This window comes from Meles meles, chromosome 3 (assembly GCF_922984935.1).
Source record: "Meles meles chromosome 3, mMelMel3.1 paternal haplotype, whole genome shotgun sequence".
Lineage (NCBI taxonomy): Eukaryota > Metazoa > Chordata > Mammalia > Carnivora > Mustelidae > Meles > Meles meles.
This window is the reverse complement of record NC_060068.1, coordinates 61,203,446-61,223,971: the sequence shown is the minus strand read 5'-3', so window position 1 is coordinate 61,223,971 and position 20,526 is coordinate 61,203,446.

Sequence of the window (20,526 nt, the reverse complement as noted above, 5' to 3'; positions counted from 1 at the left end):
AAACTGGTCCACTGGTATCATCTGAAATTTCTGTCTTTAGTAATAGTTTTGGTGGCTTGCAGACATGGGACCTGCACTATGGTTAAGATAGCACGGACTGCAACAACTTCTTTCTGGTGGGCAAGACTTGGGAGCAGGATTTTTTTTTTTTTTTTTTTTGGCTTTGGAAACTTGTAAATCCCCTTTTCTTGGGTGTTCTAAAAAGAGACATCACAAGATCTCAACTTGTTCTTTGTGCAAGAAACATGCCAAAGTGAAAAAGAATTAAACCCAAACTTAAAGCAAAGGAAATCAATTATTGTTACTAGGTCAAATACTAAATGGGACAAATTCCAGCTGGAGGAAACCTACATAATCATTTATTAAAAGTTTCTTTTTTTTTTTTTTAGTACTTTATTTATTTGACAGAGAGAAATCACAACTAGGCAAAGAGGCAGGCAGAGAGAAAGGAAGAAGCAGGCTCCCTGTGGAGCAGAGAGCCTGATGCGGGGCTCAATCCCAGGACCCTGGGATCATGACCTGAGCCGAAGGCAGAGGTTTTAACCCACTGAGCCATCCAGGTGCCCCCATAATCATTTCTTAAATGGAAGGTTTAATTCATACTCTTAGTGCTTATATATAATATATAGAATAAAACTGTCTATATATTATAGACATTCTTATATAGAATAAAAACTGAAACAAAATCGGATGTCAGTGATAAAGCCACTGACTAAATGCAGAAGTTGATACTAAATGAACACTAAGAAATAATCCACATCACAATGAAGTCTATGCTTAGAAGTCAAAACTTCTCTTTCAGTGTACTCTTTATGTCCAGACCCACAGCTTTTCAGGGATTGAAACTTAAGTGACTGTCCAAAAACCTAACAGAGATGTCTTTGTTGTCTTAAACAGTAAAAGGGACTTTAACAAACCCTAAAAATCCTGTTACCTAAGTTTTTTGTTTTTTTTTTTTGGTAGCCACAACATTTAGCATTTTAATGCCTAAAGGTGGTCAGGGTAACAGTCTTGGATCGCTGCACTCCTTTCTGAGCAAAAATAATTTGTCTATGGGAACAGCAGGGAAAAAATTCTAGCAATGTCTTTGCATGTGTGGCAAGGAGCATATCCCTGCCTCAGAGAATATAATTAAGACATTAAAAAAAAGAAGAAGAAGAAAAAGCAGTTCACGGTCCCTTGTTATCTGACTGCCTAGCTCACCATATGGTTTCTCCTTTCATTTATTTCCTGTCTTCCAATGGAAAAGGCATATTCACAACATTATTTAAACTGTATTTTACTCTGAACTTTCTACTCTACCTCTTCCAAGTAAATAAGATGTGTGACCCTACCAACTAAATAATAGGATATACAGCCTCCTGTACCCAAAATATGAAGCGTATGCTTGGAATGAAGTGTTTGTGTTTCTTAGGAGTAGCGTGTAGGTGTACACGGAGACTGGGGCATCTAAGCCCGGGAGCATGTGTTAACAGCTCCTACACAGGGGGAACGCGCACCGTTGCCGGTTACGCTGATGTTCAAACTAAGTGAACTAACCAGTCTGGTCAACTAACATATATTAAAGGAGGTCCATCAAACTCCACAAGAAAGCAACAGAGCCAAGTTTCCTAATTGAGAATTCTTCAAGGACAACAACAGTTCAATGACTCCCCAACTTTTTAAAATTAAAATAATGAAAACTCCCAACTCCAGAAAAAAAAAAATTAAACACTCTGCTACCAGACGGGTAATACCTAAGACCAAACCATATACAAATTAACCAAGCAGGAACTGCACTTGCCATAAATGACATCTTTTTTAAAAAATGATCTCAATTACTAATATAGCAAATGTTAACAAATGCACAATTGACAGTAATATAGTAATAGTAGGGGATGTTAATAAGCCCCACTGACATCAATGGATAAATTACCCAGACAGAAAATCAGTAAGAAAACATTGGCCCTAGGTGACTCTTTAAGCCAGATGGACTTAATAGAAACATATAGAACATTTTATCCTAAATTGCAATATAGACCTATTTTTTTTTAATATCTTATTTGTCAGAGAGAAGGAGAGAGAGAGAGAGAGCGCACACACAGGCAGGCAGAGAGGCAGGCAAAGAGGCAGGCAGAGGTGGAGAGAGAAGCAGGCTCCCTGCCGAGCAAGGAGGTCATGTGGGACTCGATCCCAGGACCCTGGGATCATGACCCGAGCTGAAGGCAGCGGCTTAACCCACTGAGCCACCCAAGCGTCCCTAGACCTATTTTTTAAGTGTACATGGAACACTCTTCAGTACAGATTACTTGGTAGGCCACAAAACAAGAATACATTCAAGAAGACTGAAATCCTGTCAAGCATCTTTTCTGACCACAACATTACGAAAGCAGAAATTGTGAGATTAAAAAAAAAACACACACACAAACACGTGTAGACCAAACAATACGTAACTGAACAACCGATGTGTCAGTGAAGAAATCAAAGAGGAAATCAAAAAATAACTTGAGACTAATGAAAATGGGAACAAAACTTAGCAAAATCTATGTAACGCAGAAAAACCAGTTCGAAGTTCATAGTGATACAGGCTGCCTCAAGAATCAAGAAAAATCTCAAATTATCTAACTTTATACCTTAAGGAACCAGGAAAAGAAGAGTAAAGCTCAAAGTTAGTAAAAGGAAGGAAACCATAAAGGCCAGAATAGAAGTAAAGACTTTAAAAAATAGAAATATCAATGAAACTAAAAGCTTATTCATTGAGAAGATAAACAAAATTGATAAACCACTAGCCAGACTCATCAAGAAAAAAAGAGGGCCCAAATAAATTTTTTTAAAAAATGAAAGAATTTACAACTGATACAAAGGGTCATGAGAGGTTACTCCAGTTGTTAATTACATGCCAACACATCTAGAAAAAAATCATTAATTTCTGTGAACATACAACTTCCAAGAATGACTCACAAAAAATTAGAAAACCTGAGTAGACCCATACAAGAAATGAAATTAAGGCACTACTTTTAAAACTCCTAACAAATAACATTTTAGGACCAGACAGCTTCACAGGTGAACTCTATAAAATATTTAGCTAAGTGTTAGTACCTATCCTCAAATTATCCCAACAAAAATTGAGTAGGAAAAAATGCTTCGCCAGCATTATCCTGATACCAAAACAAGGCAAGGACACCACAAAATAGAAACTATACACCAATACCCCTGATGAACACAGATGTAAAAAATCCTCACCAAAATATTACCAAATTCAACAATACAGTAAAAGAATCACACACCATGAGATCAAGTGGGATTTATCTCAGGGATGCAAGGATGGTTCAATATTTGCAAATCAATCAACATGATAACTCCACAATAGCAAAGAGGATAAAAGTTTTGTGGGTTTTTTTTTTAAGATTTTATTTGACAGAGAGAGATCACAAGTAGGCAGAGAGGCAGGGAGAGAGAGAGGAAGAAACAGGCCCCCGCTAAGCAGAGAGCCCGATGTGGGGCTCAATCCCAGGACACTGGGATCATGACCTGAGCCAAAGGCAGAGGCTTAACCCACCGAGCCACCCAGGCGCCCCACAAAGAGGAAAAAGTTCTATGATCACCTCAATAGGTGCAGAAAAAGCATTTCAAAATTCAACATTCATTTGTGATAAAAACTCAACAAGTGGGTATAAAAGTAATGTACCTCAACATAATACAGTCCATTTATGACAAGCCCACAGCTAACATCATACTAAATAATGAAAAGCTGAAAGCTTTTCCTCTAACATCAGGAGCAAGGCTAGGACACTCACTCTTGCCACGTTTATTCAATGAAATACTAAAAGTTCTAGTCATAGCAATTAGACAAAAAAAGAAAGAAGAAAATGAAAAGGCATCCAAATTGCCAAGAAAAGAGAAAAAGTACGCCTATTTGCAGATGACATAATCACACAGGAAACACTTTAGTTTAAACCTCACAAAAAGAAAAAAAAAAAGGAAACTACTAGAATAAATAAATTTGGTAGTCACAAGACAAACAAATGGACAAACAGAAATTGGTTGCATTTCCACTAATAACAAGCTATCAGAAAAACAAATTAAGGGGCACCTGGGTGGCTCAGTGGGTTAAGCCTCTGCCTTCGGCTCAGGTCATGATCCCAGGATCCTGGAGTGGAGCCCCACATCAGGCTCTCTGCTCGGCGGGGAGCCTGCTTCCCGCTCTCTCTCTGCCTGCCTCCCTGCCTACTTGTGATCTCTGTCTGTCAAATAAAGAAATAAAATCTTGGGCGCCTGGGTGGCTCAGTGGGTTAAGCCGCTGCCTTTGGCTTAGGTCATGATCTCAGGGTCCTGGGATCGAGTCCCGCATCGGGCTCTCTGCTCAGCAGGGAGCCTGCTTCCCTCTCTCTCTCTCTGCCTGCCTGTCTACTTGTGATCTCTCTCTGTCAAATAAATAAATAAAATCTTTAAAAAAAAAGAAATAAAATCTTAAAAAGAAAAGAAAAGATAAACAAATTAAGAAAACAATCCCACTTACCAATGCACCAAAAAGAATAAAACACATAGGAATAAAACTTAACCAAGGTGGTGAAAGACCTGTAGTCTGAAAATTATAACACAATAATGAAAGAGGTTGAAGATGATACATATACAAAAGACATTCCATGCTTATGGATAGAAAGACTACTGTCAAATGTCCATCCTATTCAAAGCAATCTACAGATGCAATGCAATCATAGTTAAATACAGACAGCATTTTTCAGAATTAGAACACATAATCCTGAAATTTTATGGACCCACAAAAGACCTTGAATAGTCAAAGCAATCTTGAGGAAGAAAAACAAAGCTGGAGGTCTCACAATCCCTGATTTCAAGATACACTACAAAGCTACGGTAATCACAAGTGTATGGCACTGTCACAAAAACAGATACAGAATACAAAGCCCAGAAAGAAATCCACACTTACATGGTCAAATAATCTACGGCAAAGGAGGCAGGAATATACAATAGAGAAAGACAGGCTTTTCAACTAATGGTGCCAGAAAAACTGGACAGCTACATGCAGAAAGATGAAACTGGACCACTTCCTTCCACCGTGCACAAAAATAATTTCAAAATGGATTAAAAGACCTGAATGTGAGACTAGAAACTATAAAACTCCTAGAAGAAAACATACAAAATAATTTCTTTGACATTGGCTATAACATTTTTCTAGATATTCCTCCTCAAGTAAGGGAAACAAAAGCAAAAATAAACTACTGGGACTGCACCATGATGAAAAACTTTTACACGGCAATGGAAATGATCAACAAAATTAAAAGGCAACTATGGAATGGGTGAAGATATTTGCAAATGATATTTTCGATAAGGGATTAAAAGCCAAAATACATAAAAAACTTGTACAGCTTGACACACACACACAAAGCAGTCCAATTAAAAAATAGCGATTTCCTATGGCTGATAACATCTACTACCTGCTGGAAACAAGGCCATTTATTTGGCTAACTAAATGTCTGACCACAGGGAAATCCACTCTGGTAATTTACTGATATTGCCATCATGTTTTTGATGTTTGATGAAGTTTTGACACTTGGGGACCAACTTATCTTAAAATATAGGTGGCTACAGCAGAATTAAACCACAGGGGTCTCTGAGGAGAAAAAATAGGCAGAGGACCTGAATAGAAATTTTTCTAAAGCCATCCAGATGGATAGCAGAGACACAAAAAGACGTTCAGCATCACTAACCATCAAAGAAAAGCAAATCAAAATCACAATGGGCTATCACCTTATACCTGTCACAATGGCTAAACTCAAAAAGACAAGAAATAACAAGTATTGGCAAGGTAGTGAAGAAAAAGAACACTCATGCACCACTGGTGAGAATATAAGTTGGTCAGCCAATATGGAAAACAGTATGGAGGTTCCTCAAAAAATTAAAATGGAAATACCACACGATCCAGTAATCCACTACTTGGTATTTACTGAAAAATAATGACAATGCTAATTCAAAATATAGGTGCACCAATAGGTTTATTGCAGCTTTATTTACAACAGCCATGATATGGAAGCAACTGAAGTGTTCATCCATAGATGAATAGATAAAGAAGCTGTGGTGTATATATATATACAATGGAATACTACTCAGCTATAAAAAAGGACATTGTCATATTCATAACAATAGGGACAAAGGAAAAAAAAGAACACCAAACTCTTAAATACAGAGAAAAAGCTGGTTGTCCAAGGAGAGATGGCTAGCAGAATGGGTGAAATAGATACAGGAGTTTAAATAATCTTCCAGTTATAAAATAAGTACATTACAGAGATGGAAAGTACAGAATAGGGAATATAGTCAGTAATATTGTAATAACTTTGTATAGTGATAGATATTGACACTTATTATGGTAAGCACTAATGTATAGAATTGTTGAATCACTATGTTATACACATGAAACTAATATAATACTGTTAACTGTGCTTAAACAAAATGAAACTTGTAGATACCAAAACACAAATAAAAACAAAGATCCATCTTAAGTGGAAGGAAGGAAGGAAGGAAAGGAAAGGAAAAGAAGGAAGGGAGGAAGGGAGGAAGGAAAAAAAATCCCATTTACAATTGCATCAAAAAATAAAATATCTAGGGCCAAATTTAACCATGAATGCGAAAGACCTACATGCTAAAAATCATAAGACATTGATGAAAGAAGTTGAAGGATGACACAAATAAATACAAAGATACTCTGTGCTCATGGATTGGGAGAATATTGCTAAACGTTCATCCTATCCAAAGCAATCTACAGAATCAATGCAATTGAAGGCAAAATGTCAATGGTATTTTTCCACAGACCTAGAACAAATAACCTTAAATTTTGTATGGAATTACAAAACACCCCAAGTAGCCAAAGCAATCTTGAGGAAGAGCAAGCCGGAGGTATCACAATCCCTGATTTCAAACTATAGTTCAAAGCTATGGTGAGCAAAATAGTGTGGTCCTGGCATCAAAACAGACCCACAGATCAATGGAACAATGTAGAGAGCCCAAAAATAAACCTATGTTTATATGGTCAATATATCTAAGAAAAGGGAAGCAAAAATAAACAATGGGGGAAAAAAGAGTCTTTCCAATAAATGGTCTTGGGAAAACTGGACAGCTACATGCAAAACAATGAAATGGGACCACTATCTTAAAACATATAGAAACATAATTTCAAAGTAGAGTAAAGATTTGAATGTAAGGGCCCCTGGGTGGCTCAGTTGGTTAAGCAACTGCCTTCAGCTCAGATCACGATCCTGGAGTCCTGAGATCGAGTCCTGCACTGGGCTCCCAGCTCTGCAAGGACTCTGCTTCTCCCTCTAACCTTCTACCGTCTCGTGCTCTCTCTTACTCACTGTGTCTCTCAAATAAATAAATAAAATCTTAAAAAAAAAAAAAAGACCTGAATGTAAGACTTGAAAGCATAACAGAGCATAACACTCCTAGAAGAAAATACAGACAATAAACTCTTTGACACCAGACTTAGTGGTATTGGTTTTTTTAGAAGAATATCCTCAGGTAAGACTTAGTGGTATTGGTTTTTTTAGAAGAATATCCTCAGGTAACCAAAGCTAAAATAAAAAATGAAAGTACTCAAAAGCTTTTGCCCAGTGAAGGAAACCATGAACAAAACAAAAAGTTAACTCACTCAATGAGAGAAGATATTTGCAAATGATATTCATGATAAGGAGTTAATATGCAAAATATACAAAGAACTCACTCAACTTATTAAATGAAAAAAAAAATTTTAAAGGGCCAAGACCTTTTCTAAAGAAGACATACAGATGGCCAACAGGTAAATGAATAGTGCCTAACATCATTGGTCGTCATGAACACATAAGTCAAACCACAATGAGATCCAGCAGGACACCTATCAAATTGGCTAATACCAAAAAGACAAAAGTGTTGGCAAGGATATACAGAAAAGGGAACCTCATGCACCACTGGCGGGAATATAAGTTGGTGCAGCCACTATAGAAAACGGTATCAAGTTCTGCACAAAAATTACATAGAACCACTATAAGATCCAGAAATTCCACTTCTGCATATTTGAAAAAAACAAAAATACAAATTCGAAGAAATATATGCATCCCTATGTTCACTGTACCATTATCTACAATAGCCAAGATGTGGAAGCAACCCAAAGGCTCCTCAATAGATGAAGGGATAAAGAAGAATGTAATATATAAAAACAATGGAGTATTACTCAGTCATACAAAGAGTGAAATCTTGCCACTTGTAACAACAGATATGGACCGAGTATGGACTAGTGGGTATTATACTAAATGAAGCAAATGCCATAAGGTTTCTCTTTTATGTGTAATCAAAAAAAAAAAAAAAAAAAAAAAAGACAAACTTACAGATACAAGAAATAAATTGTTAGTTACCAGAGAGGGGAAGGAGCTGGGGGTCAGGCAAAAAAGGTGAGGGAAATTGCGAAGCACTAACTTCCAGGTATAAAGTAAATGAATCCTGGGGATGTAACATATAGCACAGGGAATAAAGTCGGTGGTATCTTTATTACTTTGTATGGTGACAGATGGTAAGTAGACTTATCATAGGATCATTTCATAATGTAAAAATATCAAATCATTATCATGTATACCTGAAACTCATATTGTACATCAATTCTAATAAAAATTAAATTAATTTGGTACTGCCAAGGGCAATAGTGCTACTTACGACACAAAGGATTTTCAAAGACTTCACAGAGGAAGCAGCAAAGTAATAATCACTAAAAGAGACAACAAATTTATTTTCTAGCAAGATCTTCTTTTGAACCACCAAATGGCAATTTTATTAATACACTGTTGGTCACTGGTGCAGTGAGAACTGCGGAAAGAGCTAATCATTTGCTAAATCTAAGTACAAGGGATGAATTCTAAGCCAGAGCTACCACGTGAATTCATCTTCCTTTTTGGGAAGGAAGAAGAAAGAGTAGTAAAACAACTTGGGATGGCACAAAATAAAGATTGTCTGTTTTCTGTTAAATTGGAAGTTTGATTGACATTTAGAGGTTGTGAGAGAGGTAGAAGTATTTTGGGATCTGGGAGGAAGCATGCCGATAGTAGAGGAAGAGCTCACAAACCAGAAAGACAAATATGGAATGGACACAGATTACTTTTTAGGCCACAGGACCATTATTATGGTCCATTTGTGTGTAAATATTTTCTACACACTACATAAAAGTAGAGTTAGAACAGGCAGCTTAGCATAGGGATCAATATTATAGACCGTGGAATCACAGGATTCAGAGTTCAAATCCACCAACTTTACTAGTTATACAGCCTTAGGTAATGCCAAACTACAGCCTCATCTTTAAACTGAAGATCCTATTAGAACTTTGAACATCAAACATTCATCGTAAGAATTAAATGTGTTACCACATCTAAAGTTCTTAGCACTTTACCTAGTGCAGACCTAGCAATCAATAGGTTACTCAAAAATGTACATGAGATGGAGAATTTTATGTTCATCTTTGGGAACTGGCAAACCCTTGAGCTATTCCTAGAACTAAATTTGCATTTATTCCCCCTGTGAACACTCCAGAATCCCATAAGGGAGTTGAACTCTGTACCATGTCTCCTAAAAGAAGGAGTGAGACCAAATGCAAAGGTTGGGCATACCAGGTGACTCGGGCTTGCCTCCTCACTGTGCTGCCCCAGAAATCTCAAGGCTCCTACTAGGAGAGTAATCCTGACTTGCAATCAACCATAAGACCTGAACAGAACTTCAGGGATTAAGAGTGACCTGGGGGGCACCTGGGTGGCTCAGTGGTTAAAGCCTCTGCCTTCGGCTCAGGTCATGATCTCAGGGTCCTGGGATCGAGCCCCGCATCGGGCTCTCTGCTCAGCGGGGAGCCTGTTTCCTCCCTTCTCTCTCTCTCTGCCTGCCTCTCTACCTACTTGTGATCTGTCAAATAAATAAATAAAATCTTTAAAAAAAAAAAAAAAAGAGTGACCTGGAAGAACCTGGAGGGACAAGAAGGACTCTGAAGAAAAGCTGCTGCCAGTGAAATTACTGCTACAGATATCTCACTGGTCCTGTATTCTACACCTCAGCGAATAAGAGTCCAGTGGAGAATCCAGTTTCAGGAAAGGGCACTCTAAACTGTTTCCATTGACTGGGTTGCACATAAAGGGTTTGGAGACAGGGCCTGCAATGTTTGCATCATAACCTTAGCTCTTGTCTGTAGATCCCTTCCAGTCGTTCAGACGAGGCCAGTTACAACATTCTTAACTTTTCAGAATGGCTTGTAGTACAGAAGAGCAAAAGGGAAGAGGCTCATCATGGCCGCTGAGCAAGCCTTTCCACTCTCTGATCTTAGAATTTTTTCAAATGTATCAAGTGAGAGGAGAGGAGTTGTGAGAAATTGCTCATAGACTCAAAAAGAAAGCAACCTGGGCAAAGGTTAAAGAAAAGATGTTGAAAAGGACTACAAAAATAATAGCACTGGGAAGGAGAAAGTGACAAAAAAGTAAGCAGTGTAGGAGGGATGGCTAAAAAAATTGTACATGGCTAAAAAAAGACATGAAATGGAGACACAAAAATGCAGGGAATGCCAGAGACATTATGAAGAAAAGCAGTGGCATGGAGTAATATATATAAAATGTAATACAGATATATCCTCTGTATCAGTCAGGGTTCTTCCTGAAATAGAACCAATGGAATATATATATATATGCATATATAGAGAGAACCACATATACATATATAAATATAGTTAGATATAAGTGTCCTATATATATATGACCATATGTGAGTGTGTGTATACATTGTGTGTGTGTGTGTGTAAATATATATAGTTAACCCTTAAACAACACAGGTTTGAACTGCATGGGTTCATTTAGGATCTTCTTAGTAACATTTTCTCTTGCTTGAGAATATGGTATATAGGCGCACTAAGGTGGCTCAATCAGCTAAGTGTCTGTCTTCTGTTCAGGTCATGATCCCAAGGTCCTGGGATGGAGCCCCGTGTCGGGCTCCCTGCTCAGCGGGGTGTCTGCTTCTCCCTCTGCTCCTCCTCACTGCTCGTGTCCTCTCTCTCCCTCTCACTCTAATAAGTAAATAAAATCTTTAAGAATACAGTATATAATACATATGACATACAAAATACATGTTCATCAATTGCTTATGTTATCAGTAAAGCTTTCAGTCAACAGTAGGCTATTGTTAACTTTTAGGGCAATTAATGTTATGCAAGGATTTTTCACTGTATTGGGAATTGGGACCCCTAAGCTCTCTGTTGTTCAAATGTCAGGTGTGGGGAGTAGGGGGGAGGAAATTTGTAACAGAAACTGGCACATGCAGTTATGGAGCTAGAAAGGTCCTGCCATCTACCACCTGCATGTTAGAATACTGGGAAAGCCAGTGGTAGAATTTAATCTGAGTCCAAAGTCCTGAGAACCACGGGACAGCTGGTATAAGTCCCAGACTCTGAAAGTCTAAGAACCAGCAACTCCAATATCCAAGGGCAAGAGAAGATGGATGTCCCAGCACATGAAAAGAGAAGATTTCACACTTCCTCCATCTTTTTTATTTTATTCAGGTCCCCAGTGGATAAAATGACGTCTACCTAAATCGGTGAGGATGGATCTCTTTACTCATTCTACTGAAACAAATGCTAATTTTTCCAGACACACTCTACACAGACACTCCCAGAAATCATGTTGTACAACTCTCTGGACATTCTTTAGTCCACTCAAGTTGACATATAAAATTAAATATCACATCTTCCTTTTATATATTTGCTTTTAAAATTTATTATACATCGCCTCAGGCACTGGAGGGGGTAATGACTGATCAAGACTCTATGATTTCCTCAATAGAATTCAATTTGAGCTACCTCAAGTACAAAGGGAGAAGGAGGGATTTAATCTAAGGTTTCAGAGGTATCTTACAGAACCGTAAGGGCAGGGATGGAGTCAAGACCACAAGGCTGGTAAGTGCCTGGAAAACCGTTAGGATCACATCTCTGCTTTTGATTCTATAAGAATTGTTTTCTCTCTCCCTCTGCAAGCTGCTTTCTCAACCTCACAGGAACTCTCAGTGGAACACGGCCACCTCACCAAGCTGTAGTTCCAGCTACCTGCAGAGAATGTACATCCCTAGGAACAATCTCTTTGGCCCAGCTTGGGACAGATAGACAAACAACACAAAATGGGCAGCGAGCCTCTGCCTCACTTCACCACAGACCTCCGTGAAGTTTTGACACTTTCAAGTTGAAGGACATTGGTGCCCACTTTATTCAGGCTCTGAGAGGGAGGAAGGAAAAAAGGGAAGGATGAAGACAAGCTGAAATTCAACTTAGTGATGCCACAAGAGTAAACTAGGACAGATATTAGAAGAAACAAAGAAGGAAGGAGTGAAGAATAAGCTGACAGATGTAACCATGATCATCATAAAGACTCTAAGCTCATGGCAGCCACTTTTTCTGACACCCATTAGGAATACTAAGATGGAGGCTACATGCAAGAGATCAAGTTAATAGTAGAACTGGATTGATCCTGCACCCAACAGAGGGGAAACAAAGGGATTTGTTGATTATCTATTATGTCAGGGCAAGCAACCTCCAAACTCTATGCTGTTTGAAGAAAATGAGTAAAGAGAGTAGAGTGTGATCACCAAGCAGTGAGTGGTGAAGATTATGTTACTATCCAGGCTCACTAAGATTATAAAGCCCAGCTTGCCATGTAAAACCATGCTCCAGGGGGCACCTGAGTGGCTCAGTGGGTTAAGCCTCTGCCTTCGACCCAGGTCATGATCTCAGGGTCCTGGGATCGAGCCCCGCATCAGGCTCTCTGCTCAGCAGGGAGCCTGCTTCCCCCTCTCTCTCTGCCTGCCTCTCGGTCTACTTGTGATCTCTCTCTCTCTCAAATAAATAAATAAAATTAAGAAAAAAAAGAGGTGCTTCACCTTATTTAAAAAAAAAAAAAACCCATACTCCAGGCCAATCATGTCTTACTGTCGCTATATGATTTACATTAACTTATAGCACCTACTTGAAAGAAAATGCCCAGAATCTAGATAAATAGTTTATTAAGATCATTCTTTTATGAATAAATACTACAATCGTTTTGTTTGCTAACAATGCACCTACATTAAAGATGTTGTCATAAGAAGGTAAATCACATATCTATAATCTTACTTCAATATTTTGTTGTTACTATAAAAATGAAATTTACCATCCCTGTTTGAATCAATAGGATCATAATTAAAAATACTTAGGCTGTTTTCTGTGTAAATACTGATATAAACACATGTATGTGTATCATATCTATGAAATCTTATATAAAGGGGAGTCTGGGTGGCTCAGTCTGTTAAGATCTGTTAACAGATCTCCAGGTCCCACGATCTCGGGGTCCTGGGATAGAGCCCTGTGTTGGACCCCATGCTCAGCAGGGAGTCTGTTTGTCCCTCTCCATCTGCTCCTCCTCTCCACTCATTCACTGGCTCTCACTCTCCCTCAAATAATTAAAATCTTTACAAAAAATCTTTTATAAATATCAACATTGCTAATCACCTAACAAAAATGGGCTGAACTTTGTCAACTCATCAGAACAACATTCTTTGGCAATCATGGGATAGGACTATAAATGTGGTTCACAAAATAACTCACTGCAATTGAAGAGGAACTCAGTAAAACATTTCTTGAATATCTCCTAACTACAAAACACTGTTGACTGCTAGAGATTCAACGTTAGATGGTCTTACTTCCTTACCTAGAGAAACTTAAAGTCTAGCAATTAATATTATTATGCTCAGCCCTCAGCACTCAGTTTTAAAAAGGAAATGTTTTTAAACGGGCTAACACAATTTTCATATAGCAACATTTCTTTCTATACTGTTTATCTACAGTTTCAATGATGTAAAATACTTTCTCTCATGGTTCTATGGATTAGCTGGGCTCAGCTTGGTGGTCCTTCTTTGGGGTCCACCTTGGAATGTAGAGGTGGTTAGGGGTCACCTGGGAATACAGTAATCTAAATGCTCACCCGGGGTAGTGGAGTGGGGGCCTGGGTGGCTCAGTCAGTTAAGTGGCTGCCTTTGACCCAGGTCATAATCCCAGGGTCCTGACATTGAGCCCCATGTCAAGTGAGCAGAGAGCCTGCTTCTCCCTTTCAGTCTCCCTACTGCTCCCCCTGCTTGTATTCCCCGCCTCCTGTCAAATAAATAAAATCCTTAAAAAAATAAAAATAAAGAAATGTTCGCTTGGGCTGGACATCCACGATGGCCCACTCAAACAGCTGACAGGCAGTGGTGACTGTTCACTGGGGGATAGGCTGCGGCTGTGGCATGGCTGCATGGCTTTTCCATGGGCTTTGCCTTGTGCTTACATACATAACATGGCAGCGCTGAGACGCATTAAGAGTGAGCAGAGCAGGGCAGAGATGCCCAGGTCTCAGATAGTTAAGCCTCTGCCTTTGGCTCACGTCATGATCCCAGAGTCCTGGGATTGAGTCCCGCATCAGGCTCCCTGCTCAGAGGGGAATCCGCTTCTCCCTCTCCTTGCTGCTCCCCCTGCTTATGCTCTCTTTCTCTCTGTCAAATAAATAAATAAAATCTTCAAAAAGAAACAAGAAAAAGCAGTGAGTAGAGTACAAAAGCAGTTTCCTACTGCCCAGGGAAGAAAATCAAATGGAGTTAAGGTCTATACCAGAAAATAGCCCAGCATCACTGACTTCCATTACATTCCATAAGTCAGAGCCATAGTAGGGCTTATTCAAATATAAGGAACTGGAGAAATAGACCATCTCTTGATGAGGGAGTATCAAAATCGTATGTAAAAGATAATGTAGGATGAAAGTTATCTTTATGTATCTTTGGAAAACACCATCTGACACAGATATAAAACTATTGCTTTGACCAATATTTTATTTCAAACTACTTTAACTTACTATTAAAATTTCAAATGCCGTGGGCACCTGGGTGGCTCAGTGGGTTAAAGCCTCTGCCTTCGGCTCGGGTCATGATCCCAGCATCCTGGGATCGAGTCCCGCATCGGGCTCTCTGCTCAGCAGGAAGCCTGCTTCCTCCTCTCTCTCTGCCTGCCTCTCTGCCTACTTGTGATCTCTGTCTGTCCAATAAATAAACAAAACCTTTAAAATAAATTTCAAATGCCGTAAATTATCATCCATATAGCAAACAAAGTTATCCTATCTACACTTTCCTAGGCAAAGAAAGAAAGTGTAATTTGGAGAAAGAACTCCCTTCAAATAGTAAGATAAGTACGAGTTCCTGTCTAACATATACATCACACACACCCACACCAAGAAGAGACAAGTCTTTATTATGCAGAGCAAGATCATAAATCTGAACACAAGCACATTGATTATAAATCTACATGCTTATCGTAGAGTGTCATATCTTTTCAACTCTTCATCAATTCAAACGGAATTTCATCTACTGAAATCATCTATATGAGGCTGTTAACTGTTTCAGACTATATAATCATGTCTTCTTGGAATTTACAACCTATGTCAAGGGGCAGAAAAATATTATCTCTTCTTCATAATGAGTCTTAACAACAGTATGTGTGTCCCTTATTACTGTTAGTTTTTTGGCTTTTTTTTTCCTCAAAAGGCTATCAAAATAAGTTACACAAAATATAGAATTCAGTGGACTGTCCTTTAATCTGTTTAATTTAGAAACAGTTTCAAACATCTCTAGTTGTTCATCAATAGAGACGAGATTACTCTGAAAAGCTCAACATTTTTCTATAGTGCCCTGTATAAAATAGAAATGTGAATCATTTTTACAGTAACTAACACAAATTAACTTTGATGAAACTGTTATCAACTCTCGTTTTTAATAGGGTCATTACGTAGACTCGGAAAACCCCAAAATATTCTCTTGGTGCTTAAAAATTTCTAGGTCTCTATATATTTTAGCCTTCTTATAAAGACAACTTGCTTAAGTGGGGACTTAGGAAATTCAAGATGATAAATATATGGTTTCTTCCATGGCCAGAAGAGAGAAGAGCATATGAGAATACTGTTTTTCCTGAGAAGAGCTTCCTCCTGCCTCGCCTTTTGGGACAATGGGGAGAAGTCCTTTCACCTCCTGTTCTCCATGAGCAAAGATTCAGTCTTCTTTCCTACTCCCATCCCCAGTGTAAGCCTTGCCTCTTTTATCAGTATAGACAGTCCTGAGGGCCCCCAAGCTCTCTAAATGATGAGGTTAGGAAGAAAGTCGTAGGAGGCTGGTTCACTGAATGGCACTTTGAATCGATTTTAACATGCCTTGGGTATTCAGGTCAATGAATGCTGGGAGTGCGCTCAGGTGGCTCACTGAAGAAGGTTACTTCCTTGGGCTACCTTTGACCTCAATTTAAGCAATTTATTTGTAGTTGGGATAATGTAGTGATAACATGACCTTAAAGTAAATTGAACAAGCCCATTAACAATGCAATGATCACCCATTATGAAGCCTATTTTTTTACAGGAAAGATACATTTAGGTCTTGGGTAGAACTTGATAGGGACCAAGATGGTAGAAGCATGGGAAGAAATTGCAGAAACAAGGTTTGTTTTCTGAGGAATAAATGAGACAATGTTCCCAACACTCCATTTCATTAATCAAGTTGGCAGGAGCACCAACAAGCTTAATCGCGAACAAACGATAAAAATGGGAAAAATAATATATCCAAATTGGTGGGAAGTATAGTCTAAATTTTGTAAGATTTTAACATACTCTTAATGGATTCTTTTCTGACTGTGCCAATAATTTGTTAGGTAACACTTCTTTGGACAGAAAAAAAAATCTCAAGGATTTACTTCTTCATTACAGACTGTATATCCCTTATTCTCTTGAGAATCTTACTCCACTTCTCAGGTTTACTGAACTACACTGATGCACTATGGAACTAAGCTCATCTCAATTATTCTTGTTCATGATGCTAAAAATGAATTCCTTAAGATCACATTGTGTTCTATTGTCTACACGTTTTGTTGTGCCATTCCCAAAAATCTCTAGGTAACTAAAAATGATTAGGGTAAACAATGAAATCACTAAATGAAAATCATATGTAATATACCAAAAATTCAGAGAATCAAGGAGTACTATTTTTATTTTACCCATAGAATATGAAAATGATGGAAAAGTCAATGACTAATCCCAAACTCTTGCTCCAAGGACAGGCAAGCGATGTTTCAGATGGGTACGGATGAGTATCTAGAACATGCAATCTCTAAGCCCTAAGCCTTCAACACCTCTGTCTCCTACATTGATGGCTCAGTGCTACAGTCTGGTTTGCCTAGTCTCCACTTACCTGGAACTCTTGCTTAATTAATCTATTATGTATGTCTAACAAGAGGACTTTCCCAGAAATGCCACAGCCATCTCCTCCTTGTGAAATACTTTACAAGAAAGCTCGCCCTCTGACACCTTATTCAGCATAATACTGTATCCTGTGTAGACTAATATTACATTTTTCTGAGGATTGGTTATCTGGAAAACTCGACTATCCAGAACACAACCATGAGTAAATAGGAAGCCATAGAAAGAATCTAACAATATGCTCACAAAATCTTACGCCTTTTACCCACAGAGAAATTTCTCTGGCTGTCACTCAGGGCTAATTTAGTTTGATTTTAGATGTAATTCTTCCATGTTAATCACCCGGCTTCTTATTCACCATCAGAAGGAAAACAACAGATATACCAAGGGAAAAGAGAAGGCTGGGCTGCCTGGGTGGCTCAGTGGGTTAAAGCCTCTGCCTTCGGCTCAGGTCATGATCTCAGGGTCCTGGGATCGAGCCCCCACATCAGGCTCTCTGCTCAGCAGGGAGCCTGCTTCCTCCTCTCTCTCTGCCTGTCTCTCTGCCTATTTGTGATCTCTCTGTCAAATAAATAAATAAAATCTTTGAAAAAAATTAAAAAAAAAAAGAGAAGGCTAAGAGAAACAGACGTAGTGGCAATAACAAAAAATAAACCCAATAACTGCTTTGGATGCAGAAGTAAGAACTTCAAAACATCTGTCAGAGTAAAAGCCGTGTCACTGTGAAGCAGATTACAGAGGGAGGGCATAGACAGGCTTCTGCCTCTCAACCTCCCCTGAGGCCTTCAGGGATGTTCATGACAGAGGAACAGAGTCAGCGAGAATAGGTGATATTATATTTTGAATTCATCAAATAAGAAGGCAAAAATGTGTACTGCCCATTCCGTAATGTTTTCCAATAAAAATAGCTTCAATAGAGAATTTCATTCATTCATTTCCTACATAGATTTAGAGTGTTTATCGTATGCCAAGCTCCACTCCCACCACCCCCTTTCTTTTGGTTTTAATTTTAGATAACTGAGCGCTGGAAGATCAGCTATCATCCTAAGGATATTCTCCAAGTTAATCCTAGACTAAGCCAGGCCATAAAGATAGTGGGTCACTGAGCCCACCCGCAGCTTCTCCTTTCTGCAGGTCTGCAGCAGCCCCAGGCTACTCTCAATGGGCTGTTAATGATGTGACAGAAGAGATGATGAGACACAACCCAATAAAACCTATTGCTGCAGCTACTGTGAGAAATGACAGATATCAGGGCCTGGGGATGTACTTCTCTCTGTTCTTAATGTACGGAACAATACTCTCTCTTGTTTTTAAGTTACGGGCTCTACGAATCTCATAACTGATTGCCTTTCTAATTTTGTCTTGGTACCACAGAGCTCAAAACTAAAACTAATGATTCCACTTCTTTTTTTTTTTTTAGAAATTTATTTATTTAAGTAATCGCTATACCAGTGTGGGGCTTGAACTCGTGACCCCAAGATCAAGAGTTGCATGCTCCTCCAACTAAGAAGTGGAAGGGTACCTAGGGGTACCCTAGTAATCTAGGGGATTTCGTGGGTATGTTTTTGGGACTGCATTTTGTTTCCAAATCCTTTGTTTTCTATGCGCATCCTCCTCCTCACTTATTTTATCTCTTTTTGCTGTGTTGTTTATTTTTAAAAACTTGGATAGAATTTAGCATGTGCTAGACATTGCTCTAAGCACTTTACAAATATTAACTCAATTATTTCTCATAATTATGCTACTCAGTAGGTACTATTATATCCACTTAGAGGTGATTAAAAACTGTGGCACCGAAAGATTAGTTATCACAAAGGTTTTTAATCTACATAAAATATTTTTGGAAAATAAGAGAATATATAGTAATGCATAAATAATAAAATTAATGGGAAAATACACTTATAGATTCATATCTTTATTTCCCATCAAGGTCAAATATACTAGAGATATAAATACAATGCTTAAATTCAAGTGATTTTAAAGTGCTTATTGGATTCTTGAGGCCCTTAAAATACACATGGATCTAATGAAAGACCCTGGGGTGGGAAATCAATGATCTGATGCTTCAGAGCATACTTCATCCTGGCCTTCTGAGGGATGTGCTTCCCACTTCTTTATGAGGAATCTACAGTGCCTAGACCCCTGGGTGGCTCAGTTGGTTAAGGTTAAGCATCTACCTTGGGCTCAAGTTATGATCCCAAATCTCAAGATAGAGTCCTGCTTTAGGGTCCACTGAGCAGAGCATCTGCTTCTCCCTTTGGCCCTTCCCCCTCTGGTGTGCTCTTTCTCAAATAAATAAAATTTAAAAAGAAATCCATGGTTCCTATTTATGCCCTGGTGAATGGCCTCAGTCACTCATTGCTTAATAGTGCTATTTGTGCCTGAGATTAAGTATTCTAAGTCTTCAAAAGTCCTGAGAACCCAGTGGCTCAGTTGGTTAAGCGGCTGCCTTCGGCTCGGGTCATGATCCCAGCATCCTGGGATCGAGTCCCACATCGGGATCCGTGCTCGGCAGGGAGCCTGCTTCTCTCTCTGTCACTGCCTGCCACTCTGTCTGCCTGTGCTCGCTCTTGCTCGCTCTCTCTCTCTCTCTCTCTGACAAATAAATAAATAAAAATCTTAAAAAAAAAAAAAGTCCTGAGAACCCAGGAACAGAATTTTCATGAGTATTCTAAGGATTCTTTTTTAATTTTAGATAACTGAATATGTTATCTGCAGCATACTGTGAATGCAGCACAGTGATGCAGCATACTGTGATACTTCCTTGAATTATAAGAATCATGGGACATCTGGGTTCATTAGCAAAGAAATCTGAATGAATCTTTTACTCCCAAAACACTTTTTCTCCTGGGTTGATATTATGCCTTGAGTTTAACTCTGGACAATTCAGCAGAGGCATTAAGGGCTCAGATAAGACTAAGTCCACTACAAGAACAAAATGGTAAAAAAGACACCTTTTGACCCATTATTTTGACCCTTTATTCCCTTTAAAATCAACCCAGCAAAGAGTCAATATTTGATGACACTAAAATAAATTCACATTCCCTAAACCATATTTAAATCAGAAATGAATAGTGAAATGGTCATGCATTTGCAGATAAAGAAAAATCCAACGCAGATACAGTGGAAAGCAAGTCAGTTTGCCTTGAAGCATTTCTGAAAGCCTCGGGAATGGGAGTAACAAGGTATCAAGAAAAGCCGGGGTGATTCTGGCAACTAAGAACCCAAGTCTCCAGTCAAAAACTGGCCTAGAGAA